This window comes from Ranitomeya imitator, chromosome 5 (assembly GCF_032444005.1).
Source record: "Ranitomeya imitator isolate aRanImi1 chromosome 5, aRanImi1.pri, whole genome shotgun sequence".
Taxonomy (NCBI): Eukaryota; Metazoa; Chordata; class Amphibia; order Anura; family Dendrobatidae; genus Ranitomeya; species Ranitomeya imitator.
In genome coordinates this window covers 42,837,206-42,857,434 of record NC_091286.1, presented here as the reverse complement: position 1 = coordinate 42,857,434, position 20,229 = coordinate 42,837,206, and the positions used below count along the sequence as shown (strand labels likewise).

Sequence of the window (20,229 nt, the reverse complement as noted above, 5' to 3'; positions counted from 1 at the left end):
GGTCTGGTGGTTCGGGGGGATCTTGGCAACGGTGGGCCGGATTCCCATGTTTTAAGTGGACATTGGTAACCCTTCGGGGTACTTTGGTGCTCCCGAGCCAGGGTGGTAACGGCTGGGAGTAAATTATGGTCTGTTTTCTGTCCACTCTCTATTATGTTTTACCACCAGTTTGGAGCTTCAAGGACCCTCCCCATGTTACTTTACTGTTATGTTTGTATGTTTATTATAAAGACCGCTGTGGCCAATTATTATTCAAGTTTAGAATATTGTTGTTTTTTGGGATGGAGTTTATCTGGTGGGAAATCGGGGAGGGGGGTTGGGGCTAAAGGTGGGAGAGCCCTATCGAGCTATCGACCAATACCAATGTCATGTTAAAAAAAAAAAAGAATTGTTGGCGATAATTGACTCCAGAGGTCATTTGGTTTGGGTCATCTGGTTGTAGATGTAGGTGGTCATGGCAAAAGGACAAGTCCAGTGGATTGGATTCTGTGATAGGGCTTACATGATACTCATGGGACTCAATATTCATGAACGGGGACATAGCTGTTCTACTTCAAACCATTTTAAAGCAGCGCTCATACATTAGGTGTACAGGATTAACAATGAGTAGATAAGTCGTTAAGTAGAACCTTACATTATTTGGGTTCATCAGACACACCAATCTTGCCATCAGTACATATTGTTTTCTTATAAATTTGGGAACACAATTTGGATCTTTTTTAGGGATGGACAAAGGAGATGAATTTGCCATAGTTCCATTTGGTCATTAGTTTTGTTACTTCTTGGATATTTAACATTTTTCATTACAAATACAAGCCTGTAAAATTTATGCAATTTGTGGATTATTTTAAGGTATAGTAAAATATGGTATAAATGTTCGTTAGATGTGGGTCCTACCAATCCCGAGATTGGGCCCTGACACCACTCTGTCACTGAAGAGGTGGTTACAATGGCACACGACTGGTTCTTGTCCCACGATACATGCAAGTCCCATTAGTGGGACCGACATTTACTCTAATCGCAGGCTATGCCATAATGTAGAAACGAAAAAAACACTTACAAGGGAATCTGTGAGCATGTTTTTGCTATATAATCGGAAAGCAGCATAATGTAGGGAGCCTGATTCCAGGAATGCATCCTTTGCTGGAATCAGGGTATCTACCCCTACATCATGCTGCTTTCAGATTATATAGCACAAACCTGATGACAATTTACCCTTAATGAGACCAGTAGTTTGATTCCATAAGCAGTACAGAAGTACAATAAGAACTGTCTAAAACATAGCAGGAATGGCAGTCATTTAATTTCCCGATGACCTCCATATCCCACTGCTCATTTTCTGTAAGCATTGCTTTGGATCTATGTGGTCGGTACATGATACACGTTGTGGTATGTTGCTATAGACTCCCCAAGAACTGAATCAGCAATATAATTTCTACTAAACAAATATTAAATCTGGAATAAAGTGATGTTTCACTCCATTATCCCTTCAAATAACATCTATAGAAGGACATTTTGTTTTCCTTTTAGGAATCCCACAAGCCCTGACAAGACAATTCCACTGCAATTGTGAGTAATTCCAAGAATAAGGGCAGAGTGACATTTTAAATTAAGCACATCATTGTTTCCTGTTTTCTGGAGGAATAATTAAACAAAACCATATTTGCAGGGTCTTGAACGAAATGTAGAGTACACACACATCACATACATTCACGTTATACAATTATTTTATTGTGATTCTTGAAAAATTACTAATTCAGCCTTTAAATATGTTTTATTTTAGTAGATCGTTACAAAATTGATAAGATTGAAAAAAAGGCACGGGTCTTTAAAATCCTACTATCCTACTGTGTAACATAGTTTGAAGAAGTCAGACCGACTTCGAAACGCGTTGCTTTCTAATTGCGCTACTCTTTCTGACAGCGTCCACAATATAACAATTTTTCCCTTTTTGGGGGACATTGAAAATTTTGGCAGCATAGAAACTGAAGATGCTACACAATTAAAAATCTGACACATGCTCCTGGTTAAGCAAATTCACCTCCTCCACACTGCAATATTTCAGAACTTGTATACTGCAGAATTGATAATTCACACCTTACTATTCTTTTTCCAAATGGAAATTGACCAAGTGAATGAGATTTGTAAATTTTCAGGCAATTTATTGCAGATTTTCATAATTAAAATCCATAGCAAATCTGCCAGTATGAATACATAGAATTCATATCTTCTCACATGTCTCTGAGATACAGGGGCAGACATATTAGTGCAACCTATGCACCTCCAAAACAAGTTGAGTTGTGCATTGTGATGAGCCATTGTCCGGTAAAGGTGAAATGGGGCTCAGGGCTGGTGCTGCGGGCCTGCTGCTGCTTGTCTTCACCCTGACACCCCACGAACATACAGTGTCCTTTTCCAACCATATTGTGCTGTGTACTCACGTTCAAGCCTGAGTATCCATGTCCATGGGTCCATGATCAGTCACAAATCAGTTCAATAAAGTTCAGTTTACTGGACAGTTCAGATACAGTAGTATGCAATATGCGGCACCAGGCACAGCAGCCTCCAATTGGGCGTCCGTTCACACAGTACACCGTGCGACACTGCGCCTCTGTTCCGTCCGGACTGCCACTATCTCAACAGACTCTGCTGGTCCTAGGGACTCCTCATCCGACAACGCAGCTTCTACGAGACTCGCCACCATTCCCACTCACTTTTCACTGTCAGACCTTTTTCAAAGAGAATGGTGCACACATTCCAGTGCCTATCCTGGCTCAAAGGCCTCAGACCTCACATGAAACTCTGCAAGACTGCTCATGTGTCCTCATCCTGCCAGTATGATATGTAGTTGTAGTGCCCGCTGCAGACTGTACCCAAACTTCCATTTGGACCTCTCACTGTCTTAGACACTCACTCTCACTCCACTCTGACTAAACCTGGAAATGCTTTCTCTTTTCAACTGACCCTACCAACTCCTGTGCTGGTCTGGTCCCAAACACATTAACTGTATCCTAACCTACTCTGTAACCTTTCACATAGTTAACTAATATGCCCAAAACTGCATATTTCCTTTTCTTAACCTAACGTTTAAGCCCTAGACTATACCTTACGTCCTAAACCTAACTCTATGATTTCTCTATTCACTACACATTACTCAAACTGTTTTTATAACATTCTATGCATTTTTACATATTATGACAGTCATCAAAACACCGTCCCTGTAACCCCCTTACATGCCTCCCCTCTTTAAATATGGTCATCCTCGACCATAATGGCTTCAGAAATATACAGAAAAAAGGACCACTTACATGTACTGTACATTTAAAACTGTTAACAATCCATAAGTGTCCTTTCACCGACCATCACTGACCCGACCATCACTGATCTATGTTTTCTATATTCACTACAATTGTGCAATCATTAAATTAGATCACAGTAACCAAATCACTTAGTTCTTATAATGTTTATGCATTTTCACATATACGACAGTCATCAACATACAATAAAATTACATGTCAGAATCATTTTGTAAACGTTGTCTTTCAAGAGGGAAGTCCACCCCCTTACATAGGGCCCATATATTGTTCTTCACAGGGCCCTCTTCTCTCTGTGTCCATTCCTGCTGAAATATGTTAGGAGAAATCCTCATTGAGGGCCCCTGTCCTTTGAGTGTCATGCCCTTAATGTCTTCTGGCTCAGAGTCCTTCAGATTGCCAAATTTGCAGTCAGAAATGTCCAATTCACTGCAAAATGACAGTAACACGCATGCTGTGACACATTCATTCTAGCGATCTGTGAAGTTACAGCACAAAGACCACCACTGAGAACTTCTTTGCGGGTTCATGCCTTCAGATCTGTGCCCTTTAAACACAATCTTCCTACCTCTTCTGACTCTTGTCAGATTTCCCACCTCAGATCATATGTATCTTAATTTTTGCATGTTTTTTTGTTATACTTTTTTTTAACAGTCATTTCAATAAATTAAACTTTTATATTTACATGAAATATATTTTCTTGATGCTGGATTCCAAATTCCCTCATCCCTGTACCCCACCTTTATGCATCATACAACCAGGGGTGACGACATGGAGGTTTCCGTGCACCGATAACATGGCAATACTGCTGACATTGCAGCGGTAAACTGATTTTTCTACCCTTGAGTATGCCAGTTTTTTATTTAGTAAAATCCGCCATAATGTTCCAGAGATATGGGTCATATTATTTAGTGATATTTCTTATGGTTCTCAGCACGCCCCAGAGGATCCCGTTGGGTCTGGATCAGTAAAACCGAATGATGGATTTAAAAAATAAATAAAAAATAGAAAACTCATTGAAGCAGCAGAAATAAAATATGAGAAATACTCGCCAATTTTGACCTCTATGACATTTTCACCCACTTTTTTTTTACTTTTTTGTGTCACCTCTCCTTAGATCACCAGCCTCAGTTACTCAGTTTTGTAATTTCCGGTATCTATCTCAGAAGTGTTATGTTGAGCTATTTTAATATATCTATTTTTGTTTGTGTGGTTTTGATACCAGTAGAATAGTTCCTCCCTATAATTACATGTTCCTGTACACTATTGATTTATATGGTGCTAGCGTTTACAGACGGCATTTCGCTGACGGAAATTATATCAGGCACGTTAACCCTTTTACCACTGGTCAGAATTTAGACCTCTAGGAAACATCTATTTTCTTCTGCCATGTTTTTTTTTTTTTTTTTTTTATATTTGAAACTACATATGGCATTCTTTCCAACACAACCACAGCTGAAGTGACACCAATTGTGGCCTGTATACGACGGCATTTAGACACTCCAATCGCTGTGTTTTAATAGCCTATTTAGACCAGATTATGGGATGGCATGGGTTCAGCACGAACTATACTGCTTTTCCCAGGCCGGTACGTGTCACATGGACACATGGATGGCACACGTACAGGTCACCGATGTGACACGCGGATAGCTAACGGATACACGGATGACATATGAATGTCACATAAGTACATATGGATGGCACACGGACATGGACCACGGATATTACCAGTACAGTTTTTCCTGCATAGTAATCACTAGGATGTGTGAAGGAGGCCTTATATAGTGAACACAGCCTATAATGCAAAATAAGCCTTATGTGAATACAGGCTTATCTAGTGAACACAGCCTATAATGTAAACTTAGCCTTATGTGAGTACAGTCTTATATTGTGAACACAGCCTATAATGTAAACTTAGCTTTATGTGAGTACAGTCTTATATTGTGAACACAGCCTATAATGTAAACTTAGCCTTATGTGAGTACAGCCTTATATTGTGAACACAGCCTATAATGTAAACTTAGCTTTATGTGAGTACAGTCTTATATTGTGAACACAGCCTATAATGTAAATTTAGCTTTATGTGAGTACAGTCTTATATTGTGAACACAGCCTATAATGTAAACTTAGCCTTATGTGAGTACAGCCTTATATTGTGAACACAGCCTATAATGTAAACTTAGCTTTATGTGAGTACAGTCTTATATTGTGAACACAGCCTATAATGTAAACTTAGCCTTATGTGAGTACAGCCTTATATTGTGAACACAGCCTATAATGTAAACTTAGCTTTATGTGAGTACAGTCTAATATTGTGAACACAGCCTATAATGTAAATTTAGCTTTATGTGAGTACAGTCTTATATTGTGAACACAGCCTATAATGTAAACTTAGCCTTATGTGATTACAACCTCATATAGTGAACACAGACTATAATGTAAAGTAAGCCATATGTGAATATGGAGCACCCCCAGACACAGGGCCACAAGTCACTCGGTACCGGTCCCTTCTCCTTCGGTTCTGCGGTTGTCACGGTGGATGGACCCGGTCGTGACCCTGCTAAGGAGCGTCCAAAGGAAATGGTAGTACAGTCTGACAGTAGTTCGTGACGCCACCTGTGGTGTTCGGTCAGGGCGACCGACGCTGCTGTGGGGACCACTGGGGTGATGGAATGGCAGCTGGATGGTATACCTTCCCACAGGTGAAGTATGTCCCCAGGGCTTCCCAGTAAGGTGGATGGTGATGGTGTGAGGTGCAGGCAATAACGAGGACACAGGGTTGCAGTCTCTTTACCTTTTACTGAAGGCTTCAATACACTCAGTCCAGAGCACGTTCAACCGAGCTATCAGAGACCGGCCGGTCCGATGGGCACATCCAGAGTTTCCCTCGCAGATGGAAATCGTTGCCTACCAATAGCGCCTGTGTGTTGTAGTCCTACCCTGCTGAGCATTCGGAATAGTCCTCACAACTGCTGTTCTCCTTCGTTCGTTCTCTACAGCTTTCTCTCTCTCTCTCGTTCTTTGGTTCCAGATGTTGCTAGTTTCTAACGTCCCCCAGATATGTTATGGCTAGGACGCCACCCGTTTGACGGGAAGGCTTGGAGGTCTTCCGGGACCCTAGAGACGCCCCTCTCCCAATGTTGCCCCCTATGTCTTCGTAGGTGTAGTAAGGTAGACAGCCAACCTATGATTAACTGTCCAGCGGAATTTGAAGTAATGCGTGAAGTCAGCTACTCCTACGGTGATCCGGCCACCGACTACGCGCCTCAGTAAGATGTTGCCTTCCTCTCTCGGCACGACTCTTACTGGCTCTCCTTTGTGCTGATCTCGTTTACACTGTTCCACAATATTCTTCCCCTCTTGTCTCTTCCTTAGGATACCGCCGCAAGGTGTGCAGGCTCGGTTCCGTAACGTTCTGTTCTGTCGCTAGGCACCTGCCAGGTTCCCACGCCTGACAGGGACCCCCCTGTGTCTTCTCCCCGCAACACCCCCTGCCACGGGATGTTGCCTGGTTCCAACCCAGTCAGCATCTGACTAACTTCTTCCCCAGCCCCTAGTCTTACCAGTGTGAGGAGTGGCCCAATAAATAAAGCCTTTTGCTCCCCCTAGTGGCCGGAGTGTGAAGTGTAATGTGTTCTGGTGATACCTGGTCAGGAGAACTCTTTAGTGCCATCGGACGTACCGCTACTCGCCTTGGGGCCATACTGCAACGACCAGGTCTCTGGGGCGCTGCACTCCCCCCCGGTTAAATCCAGTACTCCTGGACTGGGAAGAAGAACAATACAATGCAGTGAAAGACATACAAAATTTTTGGATGGTAAGAACAAATAAGTAGAAAAGGTGCTTCCCTTTATGGGAGGTAAGGACACTTTGAACGTTACAAACAATAACAAGATAAATATTTTTAAATAACATTTTTGACTATAAATAACTCTCTGTACCCAGCCGGGTATTCTACTAAGTGCAAAATTTTCGAACATTAAACTAACTCTTCCTCTAAGGGTGTATAAGCTGAACCCACTAAAGGCCTACTATCAAGTACTACAACAACTCAACTTTCTTTTCCGTTCTCACTTCACCAATGCAGGACCGCCTAGCTCCTTGGCTGAGCCTACTGCCATTGTGCCGACCATCTTTCTACGTTTCTCCGGAGGACTCTCTCTCTAACCCCTACGGGCTCACTTCAACTTTCCTGTCCTCAAACTTTATTAACATTATTAAACTATCTAAATTCTCCAACATTATTAACGCTTTAACTTTTATCGCAATCATGTAAACATTCCCTTTAAGAGGGACCCAAGTCTCTGGTGCAGACTCTCTTTCAGCAAGTTCACAGCAATCAAGGCCTTCTGCAGCGAGTCTTCGCAAAGTCTTCCCCGACTTATAAAACTAGTAGGGGGGCACATTTAAGAAGGTGCAACTATTTACAAAGCCAGTTTGTGAATCATTCACCGTCCATGATTCGGCAGTCTTTAAACAATGATGAACTTGTGTAACAGTAGAAAAACAGTAGAAAACAATAGGGATCCCGGGTAAACAAAGGGATCCCTAGGAGTTAACCCTGGATGGGTTTAAGGTAGCAGCAGGAAACAGTAACTATTTACATATCGGGTCTCTGAGGTTTAGTGTTGTAATGGGTGACACGACGTCGGCCGGTGGTGACCACATCCCACCCGGGGAAAGCCTGGCCCGGTGTCACCTTCCAGCACGTCATATCAGCAGCGGTCTGGGTGCGACCGTTGATACCGGTGGCAGACTCCACAAGCAGAGCACCACACGTCGGGGTGGTAGTGCTGGGTCCTATGGGGTCAGGGGTCAATGGAGTCCCGCCGCCAGTCTCAGTTGTGATCGTCGATGGCGCGACCACTAGCGCGCAGCGTTTGACTCTCTTGGCATACCACCCTCGCTCACTCCAGTGGCGGGTGTAGGTCACATGGTCCCCTCTGTACAAGTTTCGGAGTGGAGGGACACTGCGGGACTGGGGTTCCACTTTGCAGCTAGTCACATAGACCTCGGTCAGCAGCCCTGGCTCTAATATGAAGCCACAACCCCTCCCCCGGTGGAAGGCCAGCACAATCCCCTGTTTTATCAAACTCTCAGGGCAACAATTGACAAGGGGCACCCGTTCCTCTGGTCGGACAGTCTGTTCCATTCTTTCTCGATCTTCCTATTGTGAGATTAGGCTTCACCTATACTGATCCCAGGTGAGCCTGATGACGTAGGAGCCTTCCTGTCGGGGCCCGTCTGGCTGAAACCGGGGGGCATTCCACTCAAAGGCCACTCCCCTGGGGCTGATGTTGATTGGTATACCCAGAGGTGTCGGTAGCGGGGGCAGGATCCCCTTCATGGCGTACAGGGCCGCCACCACGATCTCAGTAGCGGGACACCAGCCATCAATAGGCTGGGGAGCGGTCACCGGAGCCGGAGCAGTCGGTGGGGCAGGGTCGCTGTTGGTACCTGCGTCTGATGTGGTTCCACCGATGTCGGTCGGCTCCGCTGATGAGGACGCTGGAGTCTGCTGTGGCCCTGACCACGGCTTCCCTTGGGCGGCCTTCCAGCACAGCTCCGACTTCCATTTCCTCGCCGTCGCCAACCCCCCGTCTGGAGTCGGGTGGCCCAAGGCCTCCTCCGGCAACTCCAGGGGATCCGGGTCTCCCTGCGACGGCAAGCTCTGGTTCGGCTCTGCTGGGCTGCGGTGCTCCGGGGTCACTTCGTCGTCGTTCGGGTACTCGCTGGTCATCAGTTCTGCTCCTGGGTCTGCAGCAGCACACACACGAGGCTCCATCATTTTCTGGGGTTTGAGCTCCTCCATTCCTGAGCTCGTCATCCTGCAGCCATAGTCGGAGTGGGCGGGTTATGCTGTTCGCGCCGTTTTCTCGATCTCCTCCCATGACATGCCCTCCTTCTTCTCCTGCGCTCCTCGTGGTGCGGCAATGGCGGCGGTTTTGGCGGGAATCATGCGTCAATAGCAGTACACAGTCTTTGCACTAAATCACAGTCCAACACGTTTCAGTCACAGTTCCAAGGCACACATGACCTGCTTCTCAGGCTTAAGTAGGATCCTGTTCGTGACGCCAAGTTGGAGCACCCCCAGACACAGGGCCACAAGTCACTCGGTACCGGTCCCTTCTCCTTCGGTTCTGCGGTTGTCACGGTGGCTGGACCCGGTCGTGACCCTGCTAAGGAGCGTCCAAAGGAAATGGTAGTACAGTCTGACAGTAGTTCGTGACGCCACCTGTGGTGTTCGGTCAGGGCGACCGACGCTGCTGTGGGGACCGCTGGGGTGATGGAATGGCAGCTGGATGGTATACCTTCCCACAGGTGAAGTATGTCCCCAGGGCTTCCCAGTAAGGTGGATGGTGATGGTGTGAGGTGCAGGCAATAACGAGGACACAGGGTTGCAGTCTCTTTACCTTTTACTGAAGACTTCAATACACTCAGTCCAGAGCACGTTCAACCGGGCTATCAGAGACCGGCCGGTCCAATGGGCACATCCAGAGTTTCCATCGCAGATGGAAATCGTTGCCTACCAATAGCGCCTGTGTGTTGTAGTCCTACCCTGCTGAGCATTCGGAATAGTCCTCACAACTGCTGTTCTCCTTCGTTCGTTCTCTACAGCTTTCTCTCTCTCTCTCGTTCTTTGGTTCCAGATGTTGCTAGTTTCTAACGTCCCCCAGATATGTTATGGCTAGGACGCCACCCGTTTGATGGGAAGGCTTGGAGGTCTTCCGGGACCCTAGAGACGCCCCTCTCCCAATGTTGCCCCCTATGTCTTCGTAGGTGTAAAAGGTAGACAGCCAACCTATAATCAACTGTCCAGTGGAATTTGAAGTAAGGCCTGAAGTCAGTTACTCCTACGGTGATCCGGCCACCGACTACGCGCCTCAGTAAAATGTTGCCTTCCTCTCTCGGCACGACTCTTACTGGCTCTCCTTTGTGCTGATCTCGTTTACACTGTTCCACAATATTCTTCCCCTCTTGTCTCTTCCTTAGGATACCGCCGCAAGGTGTGCAGGTGCGGTTCCGTAACGTTCTGTTCTGTCGCTAGGCTCCTGCCAGGTTCCCACGCCTGACAGGGACCCCCCTGTGTCTTCTCCCCGCAACACCCCCTGCCACGGGATGTTGCCTGGTTCCAACCCAGTCAGCATCTGACTAACTTCCTCCCCAGCCCCTAGTTTTACCAGTGTGAGGAGTGGCCCAATAAATAAAGCCTTTTGATCCCCCTAGTGGCCGGAGTGTGAAGTGTAATGTGTTCTGGTGATACCTGGTCAGGAGAACTCTTTAGTGCCATCGGACGTACCGCTACTCGCCTTGGGGCCATACTGCAACGACCAGGTCTCTGGGGCGCTGCACTTACAGGCTTATCTAGTGATCACAGCCTATAATGTAAACTTAGCTTTATGTGAGTACAGCCTTATATAGTGAACACAGCCTATAATGTAAAATAAGCCTTATGTGAATACAACCTTATATAGTGAACACAGCCTATAATGTAAAATAAGCCTTATGTGAATACAGGCGTATCTAGTGAACACAGCCTATAATGTAGAGTAAGCCTAAGGGTACCGTCACACTGAAACGACGCTGCAGCGATACGACAACATAATAACATAGTAACATAGTAACATAGTTAGTAAGGCCGAAAAAAGACATTTGTCCATCCAGTTCAGCCTATATTCCATCATAATAAATCCCCAGATCTACGTCCTTCTACAGAACCTAATTGTATGATACAATATTGTTCTGCTCCAGGAAGACATCCAGGCCTCTCTTGAACCCCTCGACTGAGTTCGCCATCACCACCTCCTCAGGCAAGCAATTCCAGATTCTCACTGCCCTAACAGTAAAGAATCCTCTTCTATGTTGGTGGAAAAACCTTCTCTCCTCCAGACGCAAAGAATGCCCCCTTGTGCCCGTCACCTTCCTTGGTATAAAAAGATCCTCAGCGAGATATTTGTATTGTCCCCTTATATACTTATACTCGTGGGTGTATGCCATCCGGACCCGGAGATTTATCTATTTTAATCTTATTTAGCCGGTTTCGCACCTCTTCTTGGGTTAGATTGGTGACCCTTAATATAGGGTTTTCATTGTTTCTTGGGATTTCACCTAGCATTTCATTTTCCACTGTGAATACCGTGGAGAAGAAGGTGTTTAATATGTTAGCTTTTTCCTCGTCATCTACAACCATTCTTTCCTCGCTATTTTTTAAGGGGCCTACATTTTCAGTTTTTATTCTTTTACTATTGATATAGTTGAAGAACAGTTTGGGATTAGTTTTACTCTCCTTAGCAATGTGCTTCTCTGTTTCCTTTTTGGCAGCTTTAATTAGTTTTTTAGATAAAGTATTTTTCTCCCTATAGTTTTTTAGAGCTTCAATGGTGCCATCCTGCTTTAGTAGTGCAAATGCTTTCTTTTTACTGTTAATTGCCTGTCTTACTTCTTTGTTTAGCCACATTGGGTTTTTCCTATTTCTAGTCCTTTTATTCCCACAAGGTATAAACCGCTTACACTGCCTATTTAGGATGTTCTTAAACATTTCCCATTTATTATCTGTATTCTTATTTCTGAGGATATTGTCCCAGTCTACCAGATTAAGGGCATCTCTAAGCTTGTCAAACTTTGCCTTCCTAAAGTTCAGTGTTTTTGTGACTCCCTGACAAGTCCCCCTAGTGAAAGACAGGTGAAACTGTACAATATTGTGGTCGCTATTTCCTAGATGCCCGACCACCTGCAGATTTGTTATTCTGTCAGGTCTATTAGATAGTATTAGGTCTAAAAGTGCTGCTCCTCTGGTTGGATTCTGCACCAATTGTGAAAGATAATTTTTCTTGGTTATTAGCAGAAACCTGTTGCCTTTATGGGTTTCACAGGTTTCTGTTTCCCAGTTAATATCCGGGTAGTTAAAGTCCCCCATAACCAGGACCTCATTATGGTTTGCAGCTTCATCTATCTGCTTTAGAAGTAGACTTTCCATGGTTTTTGTTATATTTGGGGGTTTGTAACAGACCCCAATGAGAATTTTGTTACCATTTTTCCCTCCATGAATTTCGACCCATATGGACTCGACATCCTCATTTCCTTCGCTAATATCCTCCCTTAAAGTGGACTTTAGACAAGACTTTACATAGAGACAAACCCCTCCTCCTCTCCGATTTTTACGATCCTTTCTAAACAGACTGTAACCCTGTAAGTTAACTGCCCAGTCATAGCTTTCATCTAACCATGTCTCGGTTATTCCCACTATGTCAAAGTTACCTGTAGATATTTCTGCTTCTAGTTCTTCCATCTTGTTTGTCAGGCTTCTGGCGTTTGCGAGCATGCAGTTTAGAGGATTTTGTTTTGTTCCAATCTCCTCGCTGTGGATTGTTTTAGAAATGTTCTTACCTCCCTTCTGAGTATGTTTTCCTGGGTCTTCTTTGTTCGCGTCTAATGTTTTTCTTCCCGTCCTCTCTTCTTCTAGTTTAACGCCCTCCTGATGAGTGTAGCGAGTCTTCTGGTGAATGTGTGTTTCCCAGGTTTGTTGAGGTGCAGCCCGTCTCTGGCGAGGAGTCCATCGTACAAATAATTCACACCGTGGTCCAGGAATCCGAATCCTTGTTGTCTGCACCATCGTCTTAGCCAGTTGTTTGCATCAAGGATCCTGTTCCATCTCCTGGTGCCATGCCCGTCTACTGGAAGGATAGAAGAAAAAACTACCTGTGCATCCAGTTCCTTTACTTTCTTCCCCAACTCTTCAAAGTCTTTGCAGATTGTCGGTAGGTCCTTCCTTGCAGTGTCATTGGTGCCAACATGTATCAGAAGAAATGGGTGGACGTCCTTGGAGCTGAAGAGCTTTGGTATCCTATCGGTCACATCCTTGATCATCGCACCTGGAAGGCAGCATACTTCTCTTGCAGTACGATGCCGATCGCTGCAGCGTCGGTGTTTCGTCAGCCGTAAAGCAGAGCGGTGACGTCACCGCTGTGCTTTCCGGCTGGCCGGCGCTCACAGCCAGTGCAGAGAAGCACAGCGCCGGAGGACAGACACGGAAGGTAAGTATGTAGTGTTTTCTTTTTTTACATTTACGCTGGTAACCAGGGTAAATATCGGGTTACTAAGCGCGGCCCTGCACTTAGTAACCCGATGTTTACCCTGGTTACCAGTGAAGACATCGCTGAATCGGCGTCACACACGCCGATTCAGCGATGTCAGCGGGAGATCCAGCGACGAAATAAAGTTTCAAACGATCTGCTACGACGTACGATTCTCAGCGGGGTCCCTGATCGCAGTAGCGTGTCAGACACAGCGAGATCGTAACAATATCGCTGGAACGTCACAGATCGTGCCATCCTAGCGATCAAAGTGCCACTGTGTGACGGTACCCTTATGTGAATACAGCATTATCTAGTGAACATAGGCTATAATGTAAACTTAGCCTTAATTTAATACAACCTTCTGTAGGGATCACATAGTATAATATAAACTTAGCCTTATTTGAATACAGAGTTATTAGAGCTGAGTGAACGTGCTCAGTGATACTCGGAAATCATTTGAGCATCCGGGTGCTTGAATGTGCTCGTTACTCGGCGAGCATTAACCGGTGCTTGTGTTACTCAGCCAATAAGCATGCAGGGTTTGCCTGGTGTCATTGTAATGCCGTAGCCATCTTGGTAGTGGCATTACTATGATTAGCTGGTCATATGACATCATCAGGGGTTATAAAAGGACAGGGCCGCCAGCCTCGGCTCACTGACACCATTGCACAGCTCTGTGACAGTTGTTATTGGATGGAGGATCCTGTAGCATTGATACTGGTGCTAAAGCTGAACCATCATACTAACAGCCCTTCTAGAGGGTAATCTTGTGCTTTGCTGTTTGTATCAGATACAATCTGCATTTAGCCTAGGGAGGGAGAAAGAGTTGCAGGAGCAAGAAAGTGGCTGAATACAGTTTCTAGGCAGGAATTAGGGCTTTGCTAAATATATAGCTGTGGCAGTTGACTACATTTTTATTTTTTTGGATGAAAACATTGACTATATTGTCATCTATAGAGTATTAGGTGCTTTGTGGAACATTTTTGTGTTGGTGTTTCTGGTATGGGTGAAAACGGACGCCACACGTTCATTCTCACACATACCAGAAAGGGAGCCTTAGTCTGTGTTCACACAAAGCTAAGCTAACATAAAACACTGCGTAAAACACCAAGGCTTGATGCTAGCTTTGTTTTTGAACAATTCACAGCTGACATCAACCCCAACTACCATTACCTCGATTGCCAACACACCAGGGACATTGACAAGAGCCAAGGCAAAGCGCCACAATCGGTGCATCTAATGTGATGCTTTGCTTCTGAGGGGGCTGTAGGCTTGTATATTTAGGCTGAGAACGGCCCAATAACCATGGATCTTCCCAGCCTGATGATCTCAGCTGTCTGCTTTAACTTTGCTGGGTATCAAAAATTGGGGGGGACCCCACGTCATTTTTTTAATTTATTTATTTATTTGGTTAATACATGTACATTAAGTTACACATGCAAGGCACTAATTAAACTAATTATATAGCTCACGGGTATCTATCCATCCATCTTTTTATCTCATTTCTATCTCTATCTTTACACATCTTTAACACTAAAAATCTGTCATTTCCATTCTTCATTCTATTCCGGTACATGTCACACAGATGGTACACACAGATGGCCAACAGAAAACCACACAGACAGTAAAAACGGACCGTCTCACACGTACGTTTTATTAATGGGACGTGTGAAGGCGGCATTATAAAGTGAACACAGCCTATCATGTAAACTTAGCCTTATGTGAACACAGCCTAACAATGTGAACATAGCCTTAATATGCTTGAAGAACCCTAAAAAGTGAATAACGCCTTACAAACATATTCAGTATTTGCTAACTTGTCTTTTCCCATTGACAGCAGATACAAAATACACAGTCGGAGCGGGGATCCGTATAGGTTTACATGACATCATTCAGGTCACAGCAGAGTGAACACAATGATCTCTCCAGTATTTGTTCTAAAGATGCCTGGAATTCCCCCCATTCCTCCCTACTAATAAAAGGGTCAGTGCTTTAACATTAAAAGAGCTGTGTTCGCTGCACAGAAAACACTTATGCTATGATCACCAAGGATTGTCATTATTTTCACATACCGCCATGCTCCACACTAGAGATTTTTCAGTTTTTGGCACATTGACACGTTCATATATGTGCGAATAGGCTTGAGCGAAACGGATCGGACAAATTCAAAAGTCGCCGACTTTTGGCAAAGTCGGGTTTCATGAAACCCGACCCGATCCTAGTGTGGGATCGGCCATGCGGTCGGCGATCTTTGCGCCAAAGTCGCGTTTCGTATGACGCATTTGGCGCCATTTTTTCAGCCAATGATGGAGCGTGGGCAGAGTGATGACATAGGTGTTAGGGGCGAGAGAGAGAGAGAGAGAAAAAAATAGATTTCCCATTGACTTTGCATTGGGTTTCGTGTTTCGGTCGATCCCCGACTTTTCGCCATAATCGGCCGATTTCACTCGACTTGACTTTTGAGATAGTCGGGTTTCGCGAAACCCGAGTCGACCCTAAAAAAGTAAAAGTCGCTCAACCCTATGTGCGAATATTAACTCTAACTATTTACCATTGCTCATAAAGTGGAAAAATATTCTGCATCGCAGTAAAGAGTTCAAACAACTCAATCCAACACAGTGGCCACATCAGTAATCCGGCTGCCGGACAGGAGCCCAGCAAACCGCCTTCTACCTGGCAGATTCACCGGATCCTTTTTTGATTAGCAGGCCTTGCACAACGTCATAGTTGCATCATGACACACATTTGACATAGCGCCAAGCCGGCTAATCAAAAGAATATCTCACAGGTAGGTGATGGTAAACTTGGCTGTCGTCCACCAGCTTCAGATAACCAATGTGGTCACTGGACCGACTTCTACAGCCTCTATGTATGATAGTTCATAGTGGACTACAGAATGAGTTAATACTAAATCTGTCAGTGAGCTCATTTATCGGCAGGGTCTCTTTTCTTGGGAATGTACTTATAAGCTGATTTATGACCAAATAAAGGTGAATCTACCACGTAATGGGTTTTCTCAGGTTCTCTGTTCTCTCAGCTCCAACATTACAATATACACTTGTGAGTAGAGTTGAGCAAAAAGATTTGTGCTGCCATGGTCCGATGACCACTCCTGTCCTCCAGCTGGACCAGGACATTCTTCCCTTCTGCTGCTGGTACCTTCAGCCCGGTATCATGGGGCATCCTCTTGAACTTACTCGGCCCTACACAAAGTCTTGTTACAGGGTCTATGAAACGCAGTAGGTGCCCACGATCCCGGGCCAAGAAGTGACGACCGCCCTGCCATAAAGGACCTGGGAGTGCAAACATTTTTGCTCAACTCTACTTTTCACATAATGCAGTGATGAGGGTTTTCTAGACCTTGATTGTCCACGTGGCTCACAGATTGCCATCTTTATTTACTCTTATGGAATAGACTCATGTAATTTTTTAGCCCCAGGAAGAAAATGGTTAACTTGTATTAATACTTGTATTAATATATTAAGATTTTAACAATATACAGCTCTGGCAAAAATTAAGAGACCACCACATGAAAACTCGGTCTTGGGCAGCCCAATCTCCAGACCTGAACCCCATTGAAAACCTCTGGAATGTAATTAAGAGGATGATGGATAGTCACAAGCCATCAAACAGAGAAGAACTGCTTACATTTGTGCGCCAGGAGCAGTGTGAAAGACCGGTGGAAAGCATGCCAAGACGCATGAAAGCTGGGATTAAAAATCATGGTTATTCCACAAAATATTGATTTCTGAACTCTTCCTGAGTTAAAACATTAGTATTGTTGTTTCTAAATGATTATTGATGAACTTGATGTCTTTGCATTATTTGAGGTCTGAAAGCACTGTTTTTTTTTTTTGTAATTTTGAATATTTCTCCTTTTCAGAAAAAAAATTAAAAATTTATTGCTTGGAAATTCGGAGACATGTTGTCAAAAGTTTATAGAATAAAAGAACAATTAATATTTTACTCAAAAATCTATATATATAATTGCCTAAGGGGTACTTCCGTCTGTTTCTAACTTCCATCTGTATGTCGCAGAAATCCCGGGTCGCAGATTGGTCGCGGCCAGCTGGACACGAATTGGCCCCTCCCTACTCCCCTCCAGTCAGCAGCCACATGGGGTTTTAGCAGTCCGTTAACGCTGCTATTAACCCTGTGTGACCAACTTTTTACTATTGACGCTGCCTATGCAGCATCAATAGTAAAAACATATAATGTTAAAAATAATTAAAAAAAAAAAAATCATTTTATTCTCACCTTCCGGCGCCTTTCCCGCTCATCGTGACACTCCGGTCCCAAGAATGCATTTTGGCAATGATCGGAGATCACGTAGCGGTCTCGCGAGATGATGACGTAGCGCGCGAGACCGCTACATCATCACGTGTTATTGCCGCAATGCATTCTTGGGACCGGAGCGTCGCGAGGAGCATCGGTAAATGCCTGGCCTGGATCCGGGGGCCGATGGAAGGTGAGTATATAACTATTTTTTATTTTAAGTCTTTTTTTAACAGGAATATGGTGCTCACATTGCTATATACAACGCGGGCTGTGTTTTATACTGCGTGGGCTGTGTTATATACTGCGCGGCCTGTGTTATATACTGTGTGGGCTGTGTTATATACTACGTGGGCTGTGTTATATACTGCGTGGGCTATGTTATATACTACGTATCTGTACTATAAACTATATCTCTGTGCTATATACTACGTGGCTGGGCAATATACTACGTGATACTACGTTGGCTGTGCTATATACTACGCGATACTACATGGGCTGTGCTATATACTATGTGGGTGTGCAATATACTACATGGCTGTGCTGTATACTACGTGGCTGTGTTATATACTGAGTGTCCTGTGTTATACACTATGTGGGCTGTGTTATACACTACGTGGGCTGTGTTATATACTGCGTGGGCTGTGTTATATACTGCGTGGGCTGTGTTATATACTACGTCTCTGTGCTATATACTACGTGGCTGGGCAATATACTACGTGATACTACGTGGACTGTGCTATATACTACGTGATACAATGTGGGCTGTGCTATATACTACGTGGCTATGCAACATACTGCGTGGCTGGGCAATATACTACGTGGCTGTGTTACAGTATATACTACGTGGCCTGTGTTATATACTACGTGGGCTGTGTTATACACTACATGGGCTGTGTAAAATACTGCGTGGGCTGTGTTATATACTACGTGGCGGTGCTATATACTACGTGGCTGTGCTATACACTACGTGGCCTGTGTTAAATACTACGTGCGCTGTGTTATACACTACTTGGCTGTGTTATATACTACGTGGGCTGTGTTATATACTGCGTGGGCTGTGCTATCTACTACGTGGGCTGTGCTATTTACTACTACTCATATTCTAGAATACCCGATGCGTTAGAATCGAGCCACCATCTAGTATACCTATAAAGAGAAAAATCAGACAAACTCAACATTTTGCAGCGGTCTCTTAATTTTTGCCAAAGCTGTATATTCACTCTCCTATTATACCATCTCAGGCCTTGCTACATTTTTCTTATTTTTTTTTTCCTTACAACTAGTTATAAACTTGGAATGGAGACATTTAATGTGCAATCAAACTAAAAACAAAATATCATAAGAACAGTGGATTTGATAAAACCACATATTTTCTACTGCTGCTGTGAAGGCAGAAAGAAAACCCTGCAGATTTGGAATAATATTCATTTAGAAAACTGATACATGTGGCAAACTTGGCCAATTTCCCCCCTATGAACTTGAAATTCCGCTCTCAGCGCACGTCCAAAATCCCCCTCTAACAAAGTATCTTTCATTGGAAATTAGATGCCGACTCCCCGCGACTCTAAAACAAATCCAGCACCGATAAATATAGATGGGCTTCCTGCTGGCAGATCAGCTGTTACGACAAGATAGTAAAGTAAAGGTACGCATTAAATGGATTTTAACACAAATATGTCCTAAGTCAGCTGATATTCAGCACCAGCGATGGAAAAATATACATTGGGCTAAAAATAACAGCTAAAATCACTTGATTTTTCCATTCACAGAGCGCAAGATCAGATTTGTACTGGGCTATAAGAGAGGGAGACGTTGGAGAACAACCAGCTACAATGCAATGGGATAAAGAGGGCATTTATTAAAATTTACATCAAATCTGCCCAAAAAGAAGTAGTTCATCACAGGCAGCAAATGACTGGATGTAACGTATAGGAAATATTGCTTATATCTACCGCAATATGATAAAATGTGCCTATCAGAGCCCGGCATTTATCAAAGTTACCAAATACATTCCCATTGCAGAAGGAAAGCATTTGGTTAGTGGGGACACTAAACACGGGGAAAATTCCTGTATGTTACCTCTTCTTTACAGAATATAGGCTCTCTTGTACTGTGCAGTCATAGCCACCTTAATATCTGCTTTTGGCGCCAAAGGGCGGAGAGACCCATTTAGGTGCAGTTGCTATCTGGCACTACTATTTGGACTCTTCTGTGTGCAGAAACCTTGTATGTGGCACTGCTACACAGCTCTTAAAATAGTTTCTGAAGTTTCTCTCCTTTAAGGATCAAGAACTAAAAAAATGCTTCTGCATGTCAGGCGGTAAAGTGAAATGAAGCAACCCTAGACACACACCAGCCACTGATTGACTGCAGCAGTCACGTGATGTCCACCTGCCAGATTGATACGCGCCTGTTCGCCGATCTGCTGCCCTCTCTTGTGCTCCACATTGGCCTTTGCAGATGACCCTGGGTGTTCCCATGTGATCATCTACCTGGGCCTTTATAAAGCCTACCAAGACACACACCTGCGTTTTTAGTTCCGTCTGCCTGCATCCTTCAGG

The 20,229-nt window shown here is 44.3% G+C and overlaps 1 protein-coding gene across 1 annotated transcript in view; it reads right to left on the bottom strand.

Annotated features, from left to right (window-relative positions):
• Positions 1 to 20,229, bottom strand: part of PLEKHH2 (pleckstrin homology, MyTH4 and FERM domain containing H2) — a 222,179-nt gene that overhangs the window by 156,399 nt on the left and 45,551 nt on the right. The window lies entirely within an intron of this gene.